The sequence below is a fragment of the Loxodonta africana genome, chromosome 8 (genome assembly GCF_030014295.1).
Source record: "Loxodonta africana isolate mLoxAfr1 chromosome 8, mLoxAfr1.hap2, whole genome shotgun sequence".
NCBI classification, from domain to species: Eukaryota; Metazoa; Chordata; class Mammalia; order Proboscidea; family Elephantidae; genus Loxodonta; species Loxodonta africana.
The window spans coordinates 87,581,865-87,588,016 of record NC_087349.1 but is presented as its reverse complement, the minus strand read 5'-3'; the positions used below and the strand labels follow the sequence as shown (position 1 = coordinate 87,588,016).

At 34.4% G+C, this 6,152-nt stretch overlaps 1 protein-coding gene and 1 long non-coding RNA gene across 2 annotated transcripts in view; both read left to right on the top strand.

Annotated features, from left to right (window-relative positions):
• Nucleotides 1-6,152, top strand: part of SKAP2 (src kinase associated phosphoprotein 2) — a 178,461-nt gene that overhangs the window by 82,828 nt on the left and 89,481 nt on the right. The gene's annotated exons all lie outside the window — the stretch shown is intronic.
• LOC135232250 (uncharacterized) overlaps nucleotides 1-6,152 on the top strand; it is a 77,498-nt gene that overhangs the window by 63,914 nt on the left and 7,432 nt on the right. Inside the window, exon 2 of the long non-coding RNA XR_010322724.1 lies at nucleotides 1,333-1,534. This is a non-coding gene — a long non-coding RNA (uncharacterized LOC135232250). The remainder of the gene's footprint in view (nucleotides 1-1,332; nucleotides 1,535-6,152) is intronic.

Here is a 6,152-nt window from a genome sequence, read left to right as displayed (position 1 = left end):
GTACGTATTCCTTCTAGTTTAGCAAATGTGTAAATATTTTTCTATATATATTAATACCTTTTCTATTTATTACACACAGCTATGCATATTCCTATACATTCTGTGTCAATTGTACATACACACAACAGACTCCAGCCTAGATTTTGTACTTAACCACTGGTATTACAAATTCAGTATAACTTAATGAATATCCATTACATCAATTACTTAAGCAGATGCAAGTAGGTCTGTTTTTTTTCTTGACTTTCCATCCCATCCCTTTAAGCCATCAAGGTTTACTTTGGACAAGAGCTTTGAAAACCAAGCTTTTTGATTAGACTAGGACTGTGCTGGTTTGAGTTCTCAGCTCCCAGACCGATTTTCATCAAAAGTCCTAGTATCACCGGTTATATACCTTTTTTTTTTTTTTTTATATTAGGAGTCGCGATGAGTCGGAATTGACTTGACAACAGTGGGTTTGGTTTTTCTGGTATACTTAGGGGTATTGACTGGTTAATGTGCTTTGCTGCTATCCAGAAGGTTGGAAATTTGAGTCCACGCAGAGGCACCTTAGGAGAAAGGACTGGTGATCTACTTCCAAAAAATCAGCCATCGAAAACCCAATGGAGCGCAGTTCTACTCTGATATACATGGGGTTACCACGAATCAGAATTGACTTGATGCCAACTGGTTTTATACCTAAGGGTAACTTGGCATATTAACAATGCTCTTTTCCTTTGTTGGAGGAAATTTATACCATCTAACATAAACAATAGAACAAGATGACTGCTGTGTTGTAAATCACAACCAGAAGGTTCCTGAGAGGAGTTATGATTTTATTTCCTTTGATATATTATTAGGCAAGCCTTACCTAAACAGTTATTATACTTGCCTCCAGTTTTAGTGTTATTTTTTTCCCCCTGACATGTATAAAAAGGTATGTGGTAAAGATAAGATTAAAAAAAAAACCTTTGCATAACTCAACATATTTTAGTATTGTTAGAATGTAGAATACTAGAATTAGAAGGAACCGTGCACATTATCTAGTCTATGCCTCTCATTTTATATGTGAGGGCTACAACGACTGAATTGTCTAGGAACTCACAACGAAGTTTAGGGTCTTCTGACTCTAACCTGTTTTTTCTCACCTTCTATCAAGGATTACTGTGCTCTTAACATTTCTTAGTGGAACAATTCTCAACATGCATTTTGAGCTAGATAAATATAAGAGTATTAATATATTGGCACAACAATGGCTATATCCAAAGTCATGTTAGCTGAATCTGCCAGAGCAAGAATCAGCTATTTTTCTTTTCTAAATATTCAACTCCTGAACTGTTGTCTTTTGTCTAGGTTTCAGCCTCCTCATATAGAAACTGTTTGACATCTTCATTTAAAAAAAAAAGACTTGAAACATCACCATTTGCAACTATGATAGAAATAATTGATTCAGGCAAGAATCATCAAAGAATGCTAAAACTATTGGGCAGAAGTTTGAAGGGAACTGAATATTTGCATCATCACAAAGTATCTCCTCATAAGAAACTTATTAAGGGTAAGGTAAAAATAGTAATGTGACTGGAGAAAGATAGCAAATGCCACTTAGCCAGGTGATCAACATTAAGTTATCAGTGATGGGACAAACTGACATTGTGTGTCTCCTGATACAGTGCACTGAGCCATAGTAATGGAATGAGTTTCATAAAAATATTTTTCCTGTGTATTTTTGGAATTCCTTAGGAAAAAATTCAGATTTTATATCTTTTATGTCTGGACCTACAAAGGAATTTATGGTGTTACTATGCCATTTTCAATGTGACCTCTTCTTTTCCATTTTTGAGCTTTTTTAACGGGGAAGATCTTGATAATTTTGGTTTTACCGGTATGACTAAAACACACACACAAATTGCTGTACTGACACTCCAGCAAGTAAATATTTGTTATTATCAAAATAGAAATAAAAACGTGTACTGAAACCTGAAGTCTCAAACGTTTTATTTAGAACATGTAAACTGTATTTGGTCAATGGCACACAATGCTGCTGTCTATTATATCCTAAAGAAGATACTAACGCGTGACTAGCTAGTTATTTCAGTTAAAGTGTGCTCTTGGTGAGTGTGGTGTTACATGTCGGATCGCTTACTTTGTTTTCTGGCTGTGCATACAACATTGGCAAATTGGGTTGCAAGTGTATGATTTTGGTTACTTGGGTGTCTTAAGAGTATGAGAGGTTTTTGAAAGATGTTACAGATTGCTTTGCTTTGAAACCTTCAATTACCTTTGCCTTAAAAAAATGTTTACTGTCTTAGAAAATTGGTATAGTTGTATCTGAAGCCACAAGCTGTTGATGAACATCACTATTATTTGAAAAATAAGCATTAGCTTCTTCTTTAGGCTATATGGGGCAGGATTGCGTGTGTGCGTGCACATGTACATAATACACATTTTGTGTGCGTGTGTGTGTGTGTGTGTGTATGGGAGAGAAAATTAAAATAATCCTATGTCCAGGGTTTGAAGAAATTTAATTAAGAGTTCAGTAACAACTAGGGGTAGATATAAAAGATTTCAATATGAGTAAGTATATCGTTTGCACAATAGATGTATTTTTAAATGCTGTGCATAAATTGAATTTTATCCTATCATAATTTAAATATGCCAGAGGAATATCACAATTTCAGAATGATATGAAATAGCATTGGTGACTCTGATCTCTAAGTAATTTTTATGGTTCAAAAGACTTTTGGAATTTATTTTTCTGAGCTGTTGGCAGACTTCCCTACTTATCTGATGTGCCATATTCTTGACATGGACAGATCACCTATAATATTGAACCAGTGTGGCTGTCTTTTATTCACTCTATACATCAGCTTTCTCCAGTAAGGCTAATTAGAGCCAATTGTCTTGTAGGATTTGGTGATGTGCATAATTCTTCTTATAGCAAATTCTACTAACTAGCAAATTATTTTGCTTAATATCTGAAAAAGCTATTAGATTTTAAGATTGCATTCTTAAAATATGCAACATACTATATGGGATATTTTTACATTACATTGGAGATATCACCCTAAATTTTCAAACGCTACTTTTCACTTCTTAAGCTATTATTAATTTTTGTATTAATATGAATTTATTATTATTAAAGGCTAACAGTCATCAGTTTTTTGTGCAGTATTGGCGCTTAGTTATTTTGAAGACTAGGTGTTGCATTAAAATGCAGTTTGGTACAGGAAAAGGAATATTGCTACAAATACTGAATTAGAAAGTAAACTGGAAATGCATTCCTCTGTGGCTGTTGTCCCTGCTCTTCTCGCCTTCACTACCAAATTTCTTACCGATCATATTTTCCTGTTCTACTTTATCACATTTCATTCCTTATTTACTATATAGTCTGGCTTCCATCCACACTATCTCTATCCTGATATCTCAGTAAGATCACTTGTTGTTAGTTGCCATTGAGTTGACTTGGATTCATGGTGACCTTATGTATAACGGAACAAAAAGTTCCCTGGTCTTGCACCATCTTCATGATTGTTGGTATATCACTACATCCTCCTGATATCCATATTTAATGAACAAATTCTAGTACTTATCCTTCTTGGCATTTCTGAAGCAACTGATACTACAGACCACTCATTCCTCCCCTAAAATTCTGTACTCTTTTCACTTTTGGTCAGACCATTCTCTCCTGGTCCTCTCAGACTGTTACATCCAAGCTTCCTTGGAAGAAAAAGTATGAGACTTACTGGCTTGTTTGACATTCCAGCTAAATTCAGCACAACTAACCAGGAGTTGTATATGTAAAGAAGTTGCTTATGTTGTCTTTTTAAAATTAATTTTATTCAATATCTTGGCCAGAAAACTTGTTAAAGCCAAAAAATAGAGACATATTTCTAAGAAGCATGAGCCCAATAAATCAGGGGACTAGAGTTGAGAAGGGACAGTGGTGAGCCTATTTGTAAACTTTGGGTTTGTGAATGTTAATTTTAAGCTTCCTTTTTAGAAGGCCAGTGTTTGTAGAGCTTATCCTGTCAGCAATATCCTGTGGCAATTGTCAGGTCATGTTTAGCATGTTGGAGATGTATTAATCTGCCAAAGCCAGCACTGTAAGAGGCTGGCATAAATAGAGGGCTCAAACAGATGAAGAGGGATTAACTGTGTGGATTGAGCAAAGTCTTCAATCACTGAACCAGTGATTGTACAAAGGATTAGCTGCTGCTTTTACAAATATTGATTACTGATTTGCTACTTAGAATGGAGATGACATAACGTGTGCAGTTGCTGTGTGGTATGCTATGCCGAGTGTACCTCATTCACGTTAATGGCTTTGTCATAGGCATTACAGAAGCTGACAGATTTATTATAGCAGCAGTTGCTAGACCCGTTATGGTTAAGGTTGTGTCAGCGTATCTATTAAAACCTCAGGATTTTGGAAGTTGATAGTATAGCTATAAAATTCATCTCCCAGGTGGAATTTGAATGCTAGTTATATCCTGGCACGATTATTTTCACGCATATTTTACATGAATCAATTTGAAGACATTTAAGTTGAAATTAGCAAAAAAAATTACTGTGTTATTTTTGTAGTATCAAAAATTTAGATTACGTTTCATTTTGAAAAAATTTTAAATTTGTCATAAATGTTACTTTTCTAACCAAGGACATGTCTAATCTATGTGGACTTCCAAAAATCCGTTAATATTTTTCCCAGAATAAGGTTTGTCTTGAAGCCTTTGGTTAGGTTTCTATAATCTGGTGGAGATTTTTAGAAAATATAGACGTATCTGGATAATTAAAAAATCAATGACTATTTTGTTTCATTTTTTACAACGCTAAAAAGTAGGAGTAAGAATTAGAATGATCTGTATTAGAGAAAATACATTCCTTTAATCTCTTTAAGAAATACATTTTCTTAAAAGTATTCTCATTATTTCACAACCAGGAAGGCTTTTCAGAAGAATTGAGTTGCATCTTGAAGGCTGAGCTGAAAGCTTTCCAGGCAATGATGGTGGCGAGGGACAGATAAGTAGGGAAAGGTGAGGGGCAGGACATTCCAGGAAGAGTGAGAACTTGTCCGTGTTCGTGAGACTTGGTCTGTTTGAAGAATAGCCAGGAATATGAAAATTCTCAAAGTAATAACCTTATATGGGCTGGAAATATTGATTCCAAGTTGTATTATTGTACCATAAAACTATACTTATATATTGATTAAATTGAATACAGGTTAGTGATTAGAGTTCTGGCTATGATTTTAATAATATGAACTGATTTAGTTTAAATTACTTACAAACTTGTAGACATTCATTTTTTATTTTTCATTTAAAATTATATTCTGTCAACTTTTAAATGTAATACATGCATCTCACAAGGAAAAAGTTGTTTCCTCTCTCCAAAAAAAAAACACTCTATAGAAGTTATAACTGTTCACAGTTCTGAATGTATCCTTCCAGTCTTCTTTCCCCCTGAGTTGTCCAAATAAATAGCTGCTAGAATAAATATGGAATATTTTTAAAATTAAAAAATGGAATGTCAGTAGCATACATATTATTCTACAACTTGTGTTTTTCATCGAAATATCAGGGACATTTTTCCACATGAATACATATCTTTCCACAATACATATGGACCTAGAGCATTACTTAAAAATGGTTTCATAGTGTCTTTCTTGCTAGACATTTTCCATTTTTCCATTCGTAAGTAGTGTTTCAGTGAATATTCAGGCACATACATCATTATGAACCTGTGCTTTTTTTTTTTTTTTTTGGTAGGATAGATTCTTAGGAGTTGAATTCTTAAAGTCAGATTCTCGTCCACAAGGCTATAGAGATTTATACTGCCAAAAGCAGTGCATGAGAGTACCATCTTTTCTCCCCACTGTTTGATGCATGAATTGTTAACAGTTTTTGTCAGTTTTATAACTTAAAAAGCAGTATTCTGGTTTAATTTGTTTTCTTTAGTTTTTAGTGAGATTGGTTTATTCATTCGCTTGTTCATTCAGCAAAATTTGTGAGCACCTACTGTGTGCCAAATGCTCATCTAGGTCCTGGGGATACAACAGTAACAAGACAGTTGTTGTCTCTGGGCTCGAAGAACTTACATTCTAGCGAGGGTGGGGGGAACTGGGAGAGAGACAAGCAGTTAGTAAACGTGCATCTTTTCTCATGTCTGTTGGCTTT